Consider the following 20,517-nt stretch of genomic DNA (forward strand, 5'->3'; position numbering starts at 1 on the left):
ATATTGATTTTATGTCTATATTATTAACCAGTATTTATTTCCATCTTGCCCTCTGTGTTGCAAGAGGAGGAGAGGATTTGATCACGTGTTACATATAGTATTGGTTGATGACAATTTAGAGCTTATGGTGCTGCATTTTTCTAAACAGAATTTTGTGTATTGTAGTACGAGTTGAGGACCTCGACAGTTTTGTTGAGGTTTGAGGTAGAAGAGGTTGCCAATTTCAAAACGGCCAGAATTTTGAAGACACATGCGTGGTCACTGATTGGAGGACAAACTTCAAGCTTGAAGGAGGTTTTGTTAAACAGCCAATCCAGAATGTGCAGCCACACCACTGAGCCAACCAATCAGCAAACTGTGACCGAAATGTAAAACACAAAGGTCACAGACGAAAACATCAATTTAATATCTTAGATTTATTCTAAGAAATAATTATTTTATTCTAGTAAGCTCTTTAGTTAACTTTATTTGTTAAACTTTTCAGGAGTCAGTATATTTCCATCTTTGGATATTTCAAACAAGACTCCACTTTATTTAATAATGTCAAAAAGTCTTGCTTTATATTTTAAGTACTTTAATGCTTAAAGAAAACCGCTCTGTTCTGGCCTGTTAATATTTTTGACTAAGATTCTATTCCTTTTCACACTGATGAAACATACATCAAATGTGTCTAGTATTTAATCACAATAAAATAAAAAGCCTTTGGTACATATTAAATTCAGGTTGAAAATGTCATCCTTTGCAGAGGACTGTGGTGAGGTAAAAACCTCTGGGGTAACCCTACAAGCCCATACATTCTTTTTAAGTTAGAGGATGGACACCTGTAGAGAAGAACCTCAAAGGTCAGGATGAAAACAGGACCAGGGCTCATTAAAACATCCCCTGCCCTTCAGGACAGCTCAATTAAAAAGCTGAGCCCATGCTGTTCCATTGATCTACCAAGGCAGGTCTGGGTCACAGGGTGTGTGAAGAAGAACTCAGAGGGAGGGGGGGAATCCACAAAGCTGCAAAAAGTCATAGTACCTGAAAGAACAGGTGGGTTCGTGTTTTAATAAGTTAGAACATGGATGACTGAGTTTACAACCCAAACCTTCGTCCTATTTTTTTTTTTTTACATGACTTGATTTCCTTCTTTTTATGTAAAAAAGACGTACTCAGGGTTAACATTCACAAACTGAATAACAAAATCACATTTAACTGGGTCTGAATGAGGAACACAGTAGCATCTGACTGGTTTGTGCGAGTGTGGGAGGAGACACACAAAGGCAGACTGTAACAGTGATGCCTCACAAGGTTTGTTTGAGAAGATTACATAAAGATTGATTGACTGCAGGTGTCTGTCACTCTTGATCTAATGAAGCCCAAAGATTAACGACTTAATAATCGACCCCGTTTGTCTGTCGCTCAGCCACAGCAATCTCCTTTGATCCCTTACTTTGAGTCTTTAAAAAGTCAAGTGGTCAAAGTAAAAAAAAATTAACATCACGGTAAGATTTAGAATAGAGAAGTGAGGGTCATTGCTAACGTTTGCATTTTTTTGGATCAGGCTTTTTTCAGCTTTCCCTTTTCCATTCTTGCTCTGGGTGTTGAGGAAAGGCTTGGTGTCGTCAGATATATGGTGCTGAAGTGGCAAAACAGCCTTGCTGTGTGATGTCAGAGAAATATTTGCTTGATAAAAGTTTTGAAATGTTTTATGGAACACTTTGCCAGGCCAGAGTTTGAACCCTGGACCTTCTTCCTGCAAGGCAACAATTAATCCACCATGTAGCTTAGCTTAAAACATAAAAAATGTTTCTGAAAACAGGATTTTATTTCTGCAACTAACCTATATCAAACTGTTAATCAAGGACTAATAACTGAATGCTAACATGCAACAATAACAATACAAGCATGCATACACATTGACTTTTTAACCTGATGTAAAGTGACTTTCTGCTTCACTGTTCATGTTGCAGAGATGGTATGTGATTATAAGACTTTCTTTTAGCAACTATGTTTCTGAAAAAATACACTACCAATATAGCAGCACTAATTCATTCATAAATGTGTTAATTAATCTTTGAATTATTAACTATCTTCTTCATGTTACCATATATAGTTTTCCAGTTCCTCAAGGAGAGATGTAAGATATACAGCTGTTTACATACACAACAGGACAAGTTAGATTCTAGTATTTAATGCTACATGCATGTTTTGGACTGCAGACTAAAACCCCCACACACGCCCAGGCAGAAAGGCCTGCTGAGATTTAAACCCAGAACCTTCTTGCCACGAAGCAGCATTGCTTGCTATTACACCATGCCTCCACTCATAAATTGTAATGATATTTTTCCCCTTCTCATCTAATATTCTTTGCACAGTTTGGATCATTTGACCAAAAAAAAATAAAATGTCTGTCAAGGTTTAAGATATGCAGAAGAGGGATGTTTCAGATTTGTTTTAAATAACACCTAAAGTATGGCAGCATTCTGTGAACCTATGAGACTTATGGTCAAATTTTCAACAAAGATTTTATTTGTGAGCTGATAAAGTCAGCAATTTATGAGGGAAGCCTGTAGGGGACAAAAACCTTTGATTTTCTATCCATTTCCCAAACAGTCCAATCTTCTTCTACCTCTTTTGTTGCTGAGAGGAATTTTAGTAAAATGTTACACGGCCTTAAAAAGCATACTGATAGTAATTGCTCCAATGGGGAGAATTTATTTTTGACATGCTGTTTAAATGATTAATGCAGAGATGTTTTGCTGTACCGAGACAAGCTTTTGCATTCAACATTTTTTCTCACCTTTCACTGAAGGGATCACAGCGGTGCAGTGAGTTGCTTAATCCGATGAACTACTTTGTTAGCAAATCTTTTCAGTTTTTCCTTTGACTGCACTGTTGTTGCTTAATTAATCTATATTTTGATATAATCAATACTAAAATACAAATTCTTTAAAACAAATAACTTTGCATCAGAACCAACACCAACTGAGCCATTTTCATCTCGCTAAATTCGTACAGAGCTTCACACAGCAGGACTGCAAATGCAGACATTTTCTGCTCTTCCCCTGCAGAGACTCACCTGAACAATCAAGGCTGAGAATTAAGACAGTGAGTTGCTGCTGTTGCTGCTAGAAGTGTAGACATGTGACCATGATAAAAGATGCTTGATTTAATAAATAATACACAAAAATAAAAAAAAATGTGTAAGAGTAAATAAACCATAATAATATTTGGTTTGAGTCCTATTCTGGTCCTGAAAACACACAAGGGTTTTCCTCACAAACTTGCATTTTGTGAAGATGGCTCTTGTTGTTTTAAGAATAATGAGGTTAGACATTGGAGGACTTTATATATTATAAGCAGTATTTTTGGAATGAATACATAATTAGCATTCTGGACCAACTATTATCTCTTTAAGGAGCTGTTGGAACATAATGTAGCATTACAGTTGTGAAGTCAAGTTGATAAAATGTTGGGGGCTTTTTATCTGAATCACTTTGAAACAGTAGGTTTCGTATTTTGCAGGTGCTGCAAGGGTGAAAAAAAAAAACACTTTGTTGGTGACTTGTTTAATATGACAAATGACAGATAAGTCTTGTTTGAAAACAACTTCAAGGTTTTTTGTATTGGTACCGCCAGTGTCAGCTCATCATGAGTGACTACCCGATCATATTTAAGTTTTTTTTTACGACCAAAAATCAACATTTCTACAATTTCTTAAATTCATCTTGAGGAAATTAATCAACATTCCAGACCAGAATGGAACTTCAGTCATACATTGTTACTTTAATACACAGAGTTAAGTGGCAGAAGTGAAGAAACAAAAGTCAATATAACTTTTTTCTGGTAATGTAGGCCAAGGGAAGCAGGCATAAAGAAACATAATTGGACCTAGTGCTGGACAGTCAAACCAATTTCTTTAAATGTGTTGAATATGTAATTATCTCACAATAGATACCCTTTTTCACATTTTTCAGAGTTGTTAATATTGGATCAAATTAACAACTCTGAAAAAAAAAAACATTTATAACAGATCACCATATTTTAGATGAACAAAAGCAGTGGAGTACGTGACTGGAAGGTGTTTTTCCTGCCCACGTGTGCCCTATTGTGCATTCATAGCTAAAGGCTAAACCAACACAGATTACACATCTTTTATTAAACGTACGCCATCTGAAGGCAAGTCGTGGGTTACAGTGACCCTTTAAGCAGCGCAAGCATGACAAATGTTTGTCCTTTTTAGAGGCTGTTAACCTTTTATCGAAGGATTCACATCCATTAATCTCCTTATTTATTCATGAGAAACTCTGAACTTGTCCATACTAGCCAAGGACAGTAATGCATCTGAGGGAGTGTGTTTGTTTCAGCCCGACCCGAGATGTGTCACTCTCTTCCCCTGATTATCTTCTAAAAATGCTAACCATCATGTTTCATCAAGAGAGCGCAACAGCTCAATGGCTTTTTTTTTCTGTGTGTGGTCTCTTGCTTTTTAAATGACTAAAATGAAACAAAATATTCCAATCTACTGAACTGACAGGCGCTGAGACAGAATTTCACCGTGAGTTCAAGTCGTTGTGTTCAAACATGTCAAATAGATCCTGACAACAGGCTGAACAAAAATAAAAAAAAATCATGGGAAACATCCTGCAAGCAGGAGCTGCCTGATTAGTGTGTACATGTATTCATGGTGTCTAATGAAATCTCACAAGTGTTCACGGCCTGATGAATGCAGGGGCACATAGTCAATCAACATGTGCTGATGAGACAGCTTCATGTAAAACCATCTGCATGTCTCTGCTTGTCCCTCCGTTAAATGATAATTGACACCGTTTTTTTTTAATCATAACTTTCTTCATGAGGAACCTGAGTTATCTTGTGACGACGTTCTTGTGATCCACCTTTTTTTTTTCTTAATATCTCAAATTTTCTTAATTAAAAGAAAAATACAGCAGATGACACCAAGTGGAAAAAGATGACATGAGAGGGAAAGGTAGCTCAGAGTTTTGTCAAAGCGGCTGGTGGCCAGTGTTTTTAATAGGCTCCCCAGTCAAACATTGGCGTCATTTGTGTTGACACGTCGCCCCTTCCCCCCCGTTCAGCCTCCAACTGTCTCTGCACATCAGCCCTTTAATGACCGCGGAAAGCTGCAGACCTTGTCATCCTGTGTGTCCCCACTAGTTGCCCTCCCTGAGCTTTTGCGCCGCGTCCAGTCACGTGATCCAATCATCCACTTCAGCTGTCCCTTATCAGGCTCCCAGTATGTGGTACATGGAGGACAGGTTTCAGTATGTGTTTGCCAGATTGTCTGTGGTGCCACAGCCTGTTATCTGTCTGACTCCTGCCTGTCGCCTGCGTCCTTCCCATCCTGTCTGCCCTGCTTTTTCACCTTCCCGTTCCGCCAGATGAGCCTTGGTTTAGCAAACTGCCTCCATCCTCACTGTCAAGTCTCTGCCTTTGCTTTTGTTCACACTTCACAGAATGAATATGCTGCAGCATCTGTGTTCACTGCCTTTGTTGTGTGAAATTGAAATATCCAGACATGAGTGTTTTACGTTTAAATTTGTCTGCATAGATGTTTTTAGGTGTTTTTTGTAGTAGTAGTAGTTGAGCTGCACAGGTAGTTTATGTCATCTTTGGTTGACTGCAGTACTGAAGAGAAAGTCAGTATTATCCATCCATCCATACATACATGATTGCTGTACCACTCTACTTTAAGTAAATATGGTGATAAAATGTCTCCATATGTATCTAAGTTATTGTGAAACAGGAGAATTAAGAGAATTAATTCTCATTTTAAATTGTGGACTCCACAGTGTTGCAGTTGGAAGCACTGCTGCTTTGCAGCAACAAGGTTCAGTGTCAGGTCTTTCTGAGTGGAGGTTGCATGTTCTCCGTGTGTGTGTGTGTGTGTGTGGGTGTGTGTGTGCGTGTGTGTGTGTGTGTGTGTGTGTTCTCTTTGGGTACTTCGGCTTCCTCCCACAGTCCAAAAACATGACTGTCATGTTAATTGGTTTCTCTAAATTGTCCTTAGCTGTAAGTGAGTGCAGTCATGGTTGTGTATCTCTACACTGCCCTGCGATGGACTGGTGACCTGCCTTGGCTGCACATGGATGGAATAGATTTTAATTAGTTGTAATTTTGGAAGCATTCTTACATACTTCTAAATAACAATGATTAATCTGATCCTAAAACTTGCTTCAATATTGGAAATAAAAAGGTGTCTTAGGATTTTAAATACCATTGTTTGAAGTGAAGTGGCGAATCACATGCCAAATAGAAAACACTTTTGTAGTTTTTTTTTATTGAAATATATTTGCGTTTTGTGTGTTTGCTATATTATTTCAAATGTAAAAAGAAGTACTTTCCTTTTATTTAGGGTATTTTAAGTATTACAAATATCTTGGGGATATATGTTTGCTGTGTTTCCTACATGGCTTGTTGTACACTGCTTCTACTAACTTCTGCTTTATGTCAACAATGGCTTTCTTCTCTTTTAATTCTTCCATGACGACAAGCGTAAGAGTTTGTCAATTTAATTAACATAATGTCATAAAATGTTGAAAGCCTGAGACCCAACCCAACCCATGTTTATTTAATATGTTCTCCAAAAAAACAAAAAAAAAATATACGATTGAATATTTGCACTCCATTTACTAAATTCTCACGGCTGCTTGTTACACTGGATTTTATCTAGGGGTATCATGGTAAAGAGGGCAGAAATTAAATGCAGATTCCACTTTTGGGATTTAATTTGCAAAAGCCTTAAAAACAAATCATCTTTGTTTTCTCGCGTATCAATTATACAAAAGTTGGGATCTGTCATACAACATCTCAGAAAAATAAAAAACAGTTTGTGAAAATGTAAATGACTTCAATGTGTATCAGTGATTTTGTATGACACTGCATCCCAAACAGTTATTACACATAGAATATCAACTGCAGAAATGATTTCCTTTGCAATGCATTTTGCATCTTCCTTCCTTTGCATCCTCATTCCAGCTTAATTGTTTTTTGCCACTCCTGGTTTCACACTTCCTTCTCCACCCACCTCTCTGTCCTGTGGGAAAAGTCCCAGGAGATCGCAGTGTTGACGTCACCTTTCATTAGTTGACCAACATTAGAACTTGTTGCTATGCCAGCAAACAAAAGCCTTGCTTCTGTCTCCTGGCAAAACGTAACTTTCAGGCCCCGCAGGAAGACAATTATCCACTAATGTGTGACTCAGTCATATCTGTAACATGCTCTCATTAACCCAGAGATTCATCCTGGTTTCCTCAGCCTGTTAGGACACAGGCAGTTACTCAAGTTATTATTGATATGTTTTATATATTTCAAAACATTATTTTACTTGTATCACCCATCAAAGTCAGTGGGTACGGCTACCACTGGGTATCTCAAGATTTCTTAGAGGATTGCTCTGTATTTTCATCCAATCAAACCAACTTCCCTGTTTCTGCTGAAAATAAAGTATGATACTGCCTTTCCCATGATTTCGCTTTGGCGATGGTCTATTCAGCGACAACATCGTGTTGTACTATAAATAAATAATAAATGCTTTGTTGGGTTGAAACTGGTTGCAATGCAGTGCCAGTCTGACTCGAGGCCATTCTGCCATGTGTCTTCACCAGCAGATCTGCTGATGACAACATCCACAGCTGTTCACCCAGTCATCAGTATTCAGCATGCAAGAAGCACACAGCACTCCAACAAAACATTAAAGATCCATCCATCCATCCATCCATCCATCCATCCATCCATCCATCCATCCATCCATCCATCCATCCATCCATCCATCCATCCATCCATCCATCCATCCATCCATCCATCCATCCATCCATCCATCCATCCATCCATCCATCCATCCATCCATCCATCCATCCATCCATCCATCCAAGTCAGACCTTTGTCCCTGGTGGGAGGGGTGCTGGTGCCTATCTCCAACATTTTGAGCTAGAGGCGGGGTCACCCTGGACAGGTCACCAGTCTGTCGCAGCATTAAAGACACGGTAGGATTTAAAATGGAAGAGTTCAATAAAAAGCCAGTCTATCCTTTAATAAAATGTAGCAGAATGATTTTGCACGCACAGACAGACACACACACACACACATATATATATATATATATATATATATATATATATATGTATGTATATATTTAAAAGCAATTCTATACTTGTCATGATTATGTGGAATGAGTTAATGTTTCCCTGCTGCTCCGACCATGTTGAGTTTAATCACTTGCTTATTATGTGGAATGCAAAGTGCCCTGGACCTCTTCATGCATTGTACATGAGGTTAATAGCTCAGCAGCCCAGCCCAGCTGAGTTATCAAATTATGACTCTTTCTGTGGAGGTTGCACTTCTGCTCACATTTACGTCTGCGTCCCTCAGAAAAGCCTAAAAATAAACAAGTCAGACATTTCCGACACTTCCAGACAGTGATTGAAACTGCAGAAAAAAAGAAAAGAAAAGAAAAACAGTGTAACCGTGGCAAAAAGTGTATGTTTCATTTTAAGTGCAATCAAATAAAGGCCGGCATACTGTATGTCTGCTCGACGCTTAAAGTTACCTTTGTGCCAGCATTTACTCAGTGTAAAATGATAGGAAATACCCACGCTGAACTAGCTACAACAGCATTGCTGCTATTCAATTTTATGAATGTAATTGGTTACTTGCCCCAAATGGCATGTAATGTAGTCTGTATGATACCAACAACTACTTTCTTTAGCATGTTGTGGCGATATCTCTGCTGCAGCTGCAGCCATTAGCCCAGGCTGCTGTTAGAAAACCTGAAGAGCTTGGACTGAGCTGCAGCTGCCAAACCTTTAACTCAATCTGGCCAAGGAGAAATGCTTTAACACCAGACATTATAAATTACATGTTGTTTATCAAATGGGTCTATAGATTACTGAATGATTTAAAATAATAAATATACCTAATTTCAGTCAACAAACATCCTCACTTGCTGTCACTTGGGTTAAGTGATAAATGTGATAAATCTTATCACATATGGTAAATGTGATGAGATTGGGATGAGAATAAGATACTTTTTATTTTCATTTATATTCAATTTGTCATTTTATTCGTTAATTCTGCAGTGGTAGCTATTTATTCTTTTATTTATTGGAAATGTCTTTTTAACCCTGTTTGCTATGGTCAGTAACATTTTATTTATGTATCAGGACAAGACAAAGTTCTTAGAAAAAGTAGAAACTGTGGATTTTTTTTTCTTTTTAAATATCGATGTATATCCCATGACGTATCTCTAATCTTTTTATGCCAGTTATTGGCAACATGGCGTAAAGCACCGAGCATTTTAAGCCATTTCTGCTTCATTCCAAATTACCTTCCTGTCTTTTGCTTCCTGGTGGTGACTGTATTTTATGTTTTGATTAGCAAGCAGCAGGGTGCAGTTCAGCTGCTCCGGTTGGCAGTGGCACCTGTGCTGAGTAATCAGATGATCATTTCCAGTTTTTGTTACACAGAAACCCAAATTTAACAGGAAAAAGTATTAAATGAAGTGAATATTAAGAAGCAGGAAGAATAGGGCCTAATGACATCTGCTGCTTTTGACCTTTTAACAGAACCTCATTTAAAAAAAATCTGAGCTATCCCTTTACATTTGCAGTACTGAGACAGATGGTTTAAGATTATGGGATCTAAGGGGCGTTGAATCTGCAACATAAGATTGTCAGGCAATCATTAACCTCAACTGCAAGGAAGCGTCAATGGACTGAAGCTACTCCATGTGACAAGAACAATGACGAAAAATAACATACCTTTGGCCAAGCTCACTTTAATTTAGTCACATTCCATGTCATGACTATTGTGATTATTCGACTATTTATTACATAATGAAAAGTCCGCAAAACAGTTGACTTTCCAAAAACTCGAGCCAAGGAATTAGAAACCAGTGATCCTGAAGGATTTAGTCTTTTTCAAGCTGGAAGCAGAAGAGAGGGAGGAAGACGTCAGAGAGACCGCCTGTTGTGTTTGATTGGCTGCACTCAAACACAGAACTGTAGAGGGAAGCAACAGAAGAGGAGATTCTTGCAATAGCAACCAAAACAGAGCCGAACTGTTGTCATTTTGTCAAAATATTACTTTTTTTTTCTTATTCCTGTACATTTACTAAAATAAATGTACAATTAAAGGCATTGCTGTTGCCTCTGTTGGCTGTCACCTAAAAACATTTATAAAGTGCATCAATAAAATACTGAATGAGAAGAAATATGACTTTTATAATACAAATAAAAACATAGTGAATCTTTTTTCTGTGTATTCCATTGTGGGCTCTTTGTAAATCAGAGAACTATGACATACATCAACACTGAAGCACATATTTGGCAAGTACTCTGTAGTGTAGATGTGCGATTTCATGACTTGATAATCTTATACTTCAAAACATGGCCTGGTGTTCTCAGTGGGACTGTGGCTCCTGCTGCCTTCCATAAAGGTTTTTATTCGCTTAGGGGTGAATAGTCGGTCCATGCTTGTGTGTTTGCTTGTCAGAAACTAACCATCTACACACAAGAAAAGCACATCAAACAGGGTTTCAGCAACTTTGGAATAAAATAAGTTCTAAGTGAAAACGGGAAGCAGTCATTATCGTTGTCTTTTGGCCAATAATGAATCTTGAAAATCAGGTGTGCATTTATCAGCTCATTTATATGGAAATTAATATTCCCTGCAGGGTCTTCTGTACCTCCTGGGCTTTAGCTCCCTCTACTTTAACTCAATTACAAGTAGTCTTACTGATAGGGAAGCATTCTTAATTGGAAATTGATTTAAAGGGAAACTTTACATGGCTTCACTTTGCTTCTGAACTCTGCTCCTTTATCGAATAACCCGGCGGGCATTTGGTAGCTTAAATAAGAGGTAGTTTTAGCAGGAAAGTAGGAAAGTAGTAGCCAAGCAGACAGGAATAGATTCAGCAACAGAGGAGGAGCTTAGAAGTAATTGAAAAAAGACAAATGCTGGACATTAATGTTAGGTCAAAAAAATGTGATAACGTTGAGCTTAAGATGGATTTAAGGTCAGAATTATTAGCCCCTGATGAAATCCCACAAACTCTTAATATTACCATGAAAAGGATCATAATAAAAACTGTTCATGCTTTCAAAAAGACAAAGACATAATCTTAACAAAGTCTGATACGTATATTTTAGTGATGTGCTGAATTGTAAGAAGAAATTGAATCATTATTGAGATTATTAGTTTTCCTGTGCTCTCTATACCTCCAAGACAAATCTGACCACAGCTGAGCATTTCGTTCTTTCACAGCACACCTGAGTAATCAGCATACGATACATTTGTGATATCTAGAACAGCTTTGTGACGCTTCATTGCTTATTTTTATTTGTGCAGAAAATAATCAGATGCCAATAACGAGCCCCATGTGGTTGTTAATCTCTTCTGGAGTTGATGTGTGAAGGAAGACAGACGTGTGACGTTGAGGTCACTCCATTGCTGAAACAACGGCCCAACTAAAGTTTGCCCATGAACATTTGAAACATGGTGATGTGCTTTGGAAATCGGTTATTTGGTTTGATGACACTAAACTCAAGCTCCTTTTTTGGACAGGGATGTGAGAGGCTTTCAACCCTAAAAACACAGTTCCCATTGTTGAACATGATGGTCAAAGCATTAAGTTGTGGTGCTGTTTATCATGCAATATATGTAATGGGAGAGCCTTATAAAAGATGCAAATACTTGTATTTAGACCAATTTTTTTCCAGATTAAAATAATAATGAGGAAAATGTGCATCTTAGCAAACAAGATGTGAAGCAAAGCAAATAAAACAAATATCTCATGTGTATCATATAGTATGTTTTGAAATTAAATGAAACAAAGAGGGAAATTCAGAACAGTCTCGTTCACAAGTGACCAAGAGCAACAAGAATAGGATACAAAGAAAAGTCCCAATGGAGTAGATTTGAAAACATTACCCGATTTAATAATGCCTTAGAAAAACACAAATAAATCATAATGTGTGAAAATTATGAATATTTGTAACAAATATAGTCGGAGGTGAGTGAACAACCATAATTATGTTTGCATGATTTGTGGTTGCATTGTGTTTTTCTTTCAGGGCGTTTGGGGATTATTTCACAATGAGAGCCTGTTTTTTTTTCTTGTTTCTTTTTGATAATTTAATAGCTGCTTCAGATTTTGCTGTGAGAGCGATCTAAAATTTAAAAAGTGCCATTATTCTTTGTTTCCCCCCAACTCAATCCTATTCAGAGTTTCTCCATAAAGCAGGCTTTCACATCCACTGGGCACCAGATGAAAGTTTTGCGTTTTGCATTAAGCTTTCAATGTGACACAGGATGTTCAGAATTACGTCCCATAGACCTTCAATATACTCAGCATTTATGACATGATAGCTTCCACAAAGCCTTGTTTGCCACAGAGCCCATGAGGTGAGTCATGGTGAGTCAAAGATGGCAGGTGGATAAAGAGCAATAGCCTCCTAATACAAACATGAGTGTACAGCATATGGAACGTTGAGTCAACAGTGAGGCAATCAGAAAACATCCTGTCAGTGGAGGAAGAGATGCATTACTGTTCAGTTCCATACTGATGAGAACATTTTCCTAGCAGGCTTTTTGATCCTGACTTTTAGAATCATCATTATGGTATTCTAAAAAAAAAATTGGACCTTTGTAGTAGATTTCCCAAGCAGATTTAAGTGATGTAATATTACCAAACAAATACAAAAACTCTGTACAACTAATTCACCAACACTTTATGAAGTAGTCTTGCTTCAGCATCCACGCAACATTTAAATGCTGCATACTGGCTAAGACATAAATAATTGAAAAGCCAAATCTGTGATGTAAATGTAAACCAAAGGTCAGAACGGCCTGCCTTTAAAAAATTTAAATGGCATTGAAAAAGGCTATTTCCAATAAAAAAAATACCTATATATTTTTTAATCCATCAATAATATTCTATATGTATTAATTATCTCAGCTTTAGAAAAAAAGAAGTTGACAGATATGTGCTTTAAGAGCAGCAGTCATATTAATGCTCCATCCCATTTGTTTACTCAATAAAGAGGCTTATTTGTTCTGGAGAGCTTGCAGCAGTGGGACATTCACAATAGGTTGAGTAAGCAAATCTGTGAAGGGGATAAATAACCATACCCAGATAAATAAATAAACATGCTTTGACCTTTTCTTTTGAGGCTGCATTGCTCGCTATTAAAATTCTCACATGAATTGTTGGCCCCACCCTGACTGATAACGTTGGTCCTACTAGGTTCCAGTGTGGGACTCAGTGCTTCTCCCTTTAAAACACCAATTTATCAATTATCTGCTGACTGACATAAGATGCATCACTAAATTAAAAATCCACTGTAAGATGGCTTTCTCTGTGAAACAAGCTGGTAGGGCTGCATGATATCAGATAACAGGATTCTGATGATAATGTCAATCCAATATGGCTCATTCATCTGTTTCTCTTTTGTCATTGCAATGATTTGAACACTTGCTGCAGCACAGCAAGTCAGAGGGCTTCTATCAACTTCGAGGAATATATTTGAATCATTAAGTGTTCATTTAATCAGTTTGAAATATAAAACTCAAAGTATGAATATTCCATTAAAAAAAACGTATTGCAAGTTTTAAATGTGTTTTACTTTCTCTTTTTTTTTGCTATATATTTCTTGACTTTCTTTGCACTTGCCATTGTAGTTAAAATGGAATTTAACTGGAAAAAAATGTTTAAATAATTTTGACCAACTATAGAAAAATCCAATAAATCAGAAATATATTTGAGGGACAAGTTGTAAAAACAAACTAAACCTTTTTGTCATGATTGTTGAGTTTGTTGGTGATTATTGTAGCAGTTTGTAAAAATAGTCGTACTCTTGAACTTTCAGGCATCATCACAACCCTAAACTTTAATACATTTATTGATTTTTTTTTTACAATAAAACAATACGAGAAAAACTATAATTGTGAGTAACAACTTTATAAAACCACCTTTCACTGCGATAACATCCTTTGCCACAGAATCTTGATTTTCATTAGTCTTGGTAACATGAACAGGATTAGATTTAAAAAAAAAAAAAAAAAAAAAAAAAACCTTTCTATTTTAGGCCTGATGGTATGTTTGTAACTTTCTATCAAGTTTCGTTTCAGTTCTTCCACTAACTGCTGACACATCTTAAAAATGATGACAAAGATTGTGACAGACTTTATGCTGAACAGAAGTACAGATTCAATGCTAAGGACTTCGCTATGATTGATCTAATTTTCTGACCTACTGGTTAGGCTTCACCTTCTGACACCTTCAAAAGTGACACAAATTTAAATGTCAGCATATTAGTCTTATTAAAAACAAACTGGCCAATTCAATAAGAGACGCAAAACTAACTTTGATTTAGGGCAATTCTTTTCAAATGCCTCACATTTTATGTCACAAACTATTTCAAATGTTTTTAGTCACAAACAGTTTCATCTGTTCAGATTTACCTCTAGCAGAAATCTCGCTCGAAGTCTGCCTAAAACTGAGAATACTTTGTGGTAGAATAGGAAATTATGCCAGAATGATTTATTCCCAGATACAAACATAAGCTATAATGTGATACTTAACCTCAGTCAATTGTCCTTATTCTATCTTTGGCCTTGCAGCACTTGTGCACATGCTTGTTTTTGAGAATTTCTGTTTAAGCTGACTTTTTTTGGACAGACTTTTAATTACACCTGCTTCTCAAAATTAATCAACCTCGACAAATCATCTCTGAGGTGAGGCTGACTGAACACAGGGGCATTATTCCCTGTAATGGAGAAGTCAAGCATATAATCATTGTTCGGAGTTGCTCCTTTTTCCCCTCAATGGATGGTGAGCTATAATTACCCTAAAGGGTTTCAAGACATCCTTTGATGGGTCTTGATAGCAGCCAAACATCAAGCTGAAAATGGAAAGCACAGCGTAACGAGGCTGTTTGTGACTGCCATCTTAAACAGAGATCACATCAGCACAGCAAGCTTCAGTTGCAGACATGTGATTTAGTACACAAAATACCCCCGCCCCAAAAAAATTACAAAATTGCTTTGTGTTTTTAAATCTTGACGAAGGCTGTTGATTGTTTCTGATCTGTGATTAGCAAGCGGTCTAATTACCATGCAACTCCCCAAACAAACCCGTATGTGGGTGCTTGTTTGTGTACTTATCGTCTTTGAACCGAACACACAAAATGACATTGTTGCAATGTCCTGAACATTATCCACTTGTGCTGCAGACAGACACAGTGGGAACATCTTTAAGCAACATGATAATCAGAATTCTAGTGTCTCAATTGGACATGTTTCAAACTATCACAATATAGTAATACTTGCACTTTCTGCAAATGAAAGTACATTTGCTACTCATGGTAATACATTATACTTAAGCAATAAAATAATTAGCATTTATTGATCCAAGAACAAGGGCTTGTGGTATTGAGACATCTTGCACTATCAAACCTAGGTCTTCTTAAATGCCGTGGTTTATTATATTACCCTGTTGCATACAATTTGAATAAGACTCAACCTCGTAATAGATGTAATAGCAAATCTCCAACAATAGACAGAAAAAGGAGAATGTCTCTCTCCTGTTCTTTACCTGCAGATTCATCAGCTCCGAAACGAGTAGCACAAACTGAGCATAAACTCCTTCATGTAGCGTCTCATCTTTTCAGAATTTTCTCATTTTAATAATCAAATTTTATTAAATTGAGCATATGATATGAGATAATGTTAAAGTTTAATTATGATTTTTTTTTTTTTTTTGCAAAATACTTTAAGTAGTAAAACTTATCAAAACCAATATTTAAAGTGTTGATGGTACATGTAACATGGTTCAAGAAGTAAATTATTTTTCCAACATCACCTACATACCAGTTTCATGAGGTAGGAAGAGCAGAAACTGACGTGTCTTTGTGGTTACAGTGACATATGCAGAGTCTGCAGAAAATGCTACTTTAGTTTTTTTCTGTTTTTCTATTTAATTAGAGAACAAAGAATGGTATTATAAAGGAGGGCCAGGAGGCAGCGGCTGGTGATGTAAGTTATCATGCAACATCACTGGTCTTGATGAGGTAAATATGCTTTATGTTTTGTTTATCCTCCAGTGCATATTAGGATGGATGCAATCTCTCACAGTAAATGCTTTTGAGTCGTATAGTGCACTGAAACTAATTTAATTGTGTTTTTTCCATAATTTCCATAATTAAAACGCCTCAATATTTTTTTAAGCACACGGTTTTTGACTAAAAAGTTGAGTTTGCTTGACTTTTTTCTTTTAAGAAATTAGGCAAGTAACTGTTTTTACATTTCTATTTAATAAAACACATTATAAGCTATTTGTGAATTCTTTAATAGCTAATCAATAAGTGTTTATTGACATTACAGCAATTAAACACTTTATGTAACTTCGCTTTCCTGCATGCCTTGAACGGTATTTTGTTGATTTATCTGAAGTAAGGGTCATTTTTTTAAGTTGCAAAGCCTCCTTCTCATCACCCTAAACTTTAGCGCAGTCCATACTTTCTCCATCACATTCAAGTTAGGCATTTGTCTGGTTCAATCTAAAACATTATTTTTGCTTCCAGTCAGAAGAAGCATGTTGGCATTATTACAAGATTACTTAAGACCTAAATCTGCAAGGGGTATTAATAGTTGTGGGTTTAAATTTAATTTCAAAAATGAGATGTGAGACATTTGTTTTTGCATCAGCTGATCGGGTTTTTATCTAATTCTATTATCGTTCTAATTTATACTGTTCTCTGAAATATTTAGAATTCGATGCTAGACCTAAGTGACAGTATTTAATTATACTGCATAGAGAATACAATATCAGGTAAGACATATTTTTATATATAATCAACTGTGGAATAACGTACTTTCACATTCTGTGAGAAGGAAGTGTGAGGGAAGCAGATATGAGGGTTTAAGAAGTAATTCCTGCTCCACACAATCAGATGAAAACTACAGCCTGCTTGATATTTCCATTCTACGGCTTTATTAAAATACTATAGGCTCTGCGGTGCTGATATTAACAGTTGTGACATTTTTGCAAGGCGTGAAACAAATGTGGTTCAGACTCTGATGTTGCAGAGAAGACAAATCTTTCAAAAACGGGGACACAAGCCGTCCAAGTGACCTCTAACGTGAAGCTGCATTTATTTTCCAGCAGTACACCTGCCAGGTTTAAAACGAGATGGCCAGATAGCTGCAGGGAAAAAGTCAATATGCATAATTAGATCTGAGTGTCGCACAAAAATACCTTGAAATGAGACATTTGTGACTTTTTGAAGAACTATGAATAACTTAATAATTTCATTGATAATATGCATGTCTCTTTCTTTGTTTTAGACTTAATATTATCTCAACAGTCCAGCTCTAACCATCAAAACTCAGATTGTGTTGAATTGTGTGTTTACTCCAGAATGTTATAGTTGCTGTGCAGGAGCCTGCTGCTGGCAGGAAGTCACTGAGTTCAGCTGTGGCTTTGCAGGTACAGCAGAGGCTAACAGAGGAATAAACCCAGATGCATCCTGTCACGCAGCTTCTCTGTCTTACTTTTGGATGGAGCTACGGAGCTAAATTTATATGAATTTAAATAGCTAAGCAACTTCAGCTTTTGTGGCCTTAGGCAAGTCTGGGTCACATCCCAACACAGAGGCTTTCTTTGTTGTACAAATAAAATGATTTTGTGTGCTGATTGTTTAAATAGATAAGCACAGATTTACTTTAAAGGTTTGACAAATTAAAATACATTTTATGCTAGCAAGTATGTAGGTATTTGTACTTTGGACAAATACCTACTTTCGCTCATTGGCCTTGAATTGATTTTCCTCTGCTTTTAGTGGTATTGATTATATCTGTTTTGTTCCATTATATTTTGCATTGAGTTTATAATTTCTTTAAATTGTTGTGTGTTTGGTGTTTGTCATTTAATTAGACATATTATTTTATAATTTGTATCTGTTCTGCACTATTTCAGCTGTGGCTGGAGCTATGGGTCTTCATAAAAAAAAAAAAAAAAATTGATTTCTTATTTTTTGTGACCTGAACCTAAAATGGATTCTTGTGAAATGTGAAAAAAAGTGATTTGAAAGTAGAAATATAACTAATCCGGATGGCATTGGTGCTAGTGGTTAACTGTTTTATACAATTTTATGCAGTTCGGAAGGATTAAATACGTAAAACTCCTAATATTAGTTAAAATTAACATTAGCTTTGTTTGACCAGACCAGTAAGTTCATCATGGGTTCAAAATAAAATGCTACACCAAGAGAATCGACATGAATTGGCTCGGTTGAAAATGATTGTTGTACCTGTTTTACTCTCTTAATGTAGACAAATTATAAATATTGTAAATATTTGCATAATAAAATGTAAAATGTGTTAAATGAAGCAATCCTTGGGAGAAATTTACTCGAAGATAACTGCAGTCCTCGGTTTTCCACACCAGCCTCACGAGTTGGTTTCTGATCTCCTCGTATCTTTATGGAAAGAGTGTCAAGTTAACCTTTGTTTTCTGTAATATGTTGAAGTGGATCACTCCATTATTGTGGTTTGGCTCTTTCTCCTGATCATGCCGTTTCTCTGATTTAGAGCTCTGTAACCAATCGTTGAGGAGAAGGCGGGAGGAGAGACGGAGAGGTGGGGCGGGGCGCAGGGCTGGCTGGTTATTTTAGTTTTATCCCCCCCTCTCCCACCTCCCCACAGCACCACGACAGATCCCCGCCACTTGTGTGTGGGCTGCAGCGAAGCGACGCTCAAAACGCGGCAGGATCAGGTTAAAAACTCATATCGATCTGCAGATGAACCACGAGTTCACGGCGCGAACGTAAAGCTTCCTCCTCTCCCCTCCTTCTGCTTGATGCCTGAGTTGTCTCGTTTTGTGGCCTGACTCAGAAGACCAACCTCCTTTAACTGCATTGCCTCTGCGTCTGCTGGCTTTTGGCTCCTCATTTTCCTCCTGTTACTAGCGGCTACCGTGTTGTGAAAGTGTGTTTTGTTGTTGTTGTTGTTGTTGTTGTTGTTGTTGCTGTTTGCAAAAAAAAAAAAAACGGAGGGAAGAGAGTGGACTGACCTGACCGAAGTTGTTTTTCTTTCTTTCTTTCTTTTTGGATTTTTTTCCTCCGTATGTTAAAGCTGCCTTCGTATGAAAGAATCTCTGCTCTGTTCTGTAATTAATGAAATCAAGGAACAGAAGTGCGGGATTTGTTTCCATGCTCAGGAGTGGATCTTACTAGAGGAAGCAGGGAGAAGATGAAGTTGAGTAGTTTAAGTGGCCTTTGGTGCATAATCTGAGATGAGATAGACGACCTGCATCTGCAACGTTGGCTGAAATCATCCCATCAGAGTGGAACATTTTATATGGGCAGCAACACATTAAGCTCAGGATGAGGTGCATTTGTGACTTTTTGAACTGCACCTAAGAAAAAGAGGGGGGGGGGTCCCTCTGTACATCCTGCTTCCACAGGAAGAGACGCGTTTTTTCCCCCCTTTTGCTGTCAAACGAATTAGGGTTGTTGCATCAAAGTGAACACTGGGAAAACAAAGGAAGCTGATTTCCCTTTGCATCCTCCGTTTCACTCACTTAAAAAGCATTCGACAGACCGAGTGAAAATGAAGAAGTTTCGGAAGGTGCTGGACGGTTTGACCACCTCCTCTCCGGGGGGGACTATGGGGTCCCCATCGTGCGGCAGCGCGGCTGGGACTCCCACCGCGGCGCCAACTCCCAAGGAAATCGACGTCCAGGAGACGCTGGTGTCGGAAAACTTTCAGCTGTGTAAGGTAGGTGAATGCATTTAGCTGGAGGTCTGCAACATCGGGGACGGCGCAGAGTCGATAAAAGCATCGACCTGTTAGACTTAATTTCAATCCATTTATTTTTTTTGTTCATGTTTCTTGCCCGTGTTTGGGGGAATTTACTGGCACAAAAGCCCCTGAAAAGTTAGTTTCGAGTTCTGCAGCTGTTCCTGCCGCGGGGCTCTCCAGTCCGCGGTATAAAACGCTTCAGCACCAGGGACAGCGACTCCGAACAAAACATTAAGCATTCAAATTCTCTCTTCTATTAGACTTCACGCTTTCAAATGAGGCGATTAGTTGTTGCGTTTAGTTGACATGTGAGGCGCTTTTGTTGCAGAAATGCAGCTCAAACGGTGTCACAGTGTACAGTTGTGGGAAGTCTCCCGTCCCCATCTGTATGGGCTGCACGGCTCCCGACATGAGCATGCTGTGTAGCCGCAGTAGCTCACACACATGTGCTACAAACAGTGCAACGGGAGTCAATGAATAGCAACCAACTCGCGTTGCATCAGCAAGCGAGCACGAATGGTGTGGCAGCGATGACATAACTGGTGTCCCTCCCTTTGCATAAAAAAAAAGTGCACATCAAGCCAGCGGAGGGGCCCTGCAGTGCTGTCCTAGCTGATGCGCTTTTCACTGGGAAAGAGGGAGAGAATGAGGGAGGGGGTGAAGCTTGAATGCATGGGTGGGGGTATTTATAGCAGCGACTGTCGTGCATAG

This window comes from Poecilia mexicana, unplaced genomic scaffold (assembly GCF_051168715.1).
Source record: "Poecilia mexicana isolate PSO_F unplaced genomic scaffold, ASM5116871v1 scaffold_2, whole genome shotgun sequence".
Taxonomy (NCBI): Eukaryota; Metazoa; Chordata; class Actinopteri; order Cyprinodontiformes; family Poeciliidae; genus Poecilia; species Poecilia mexicana.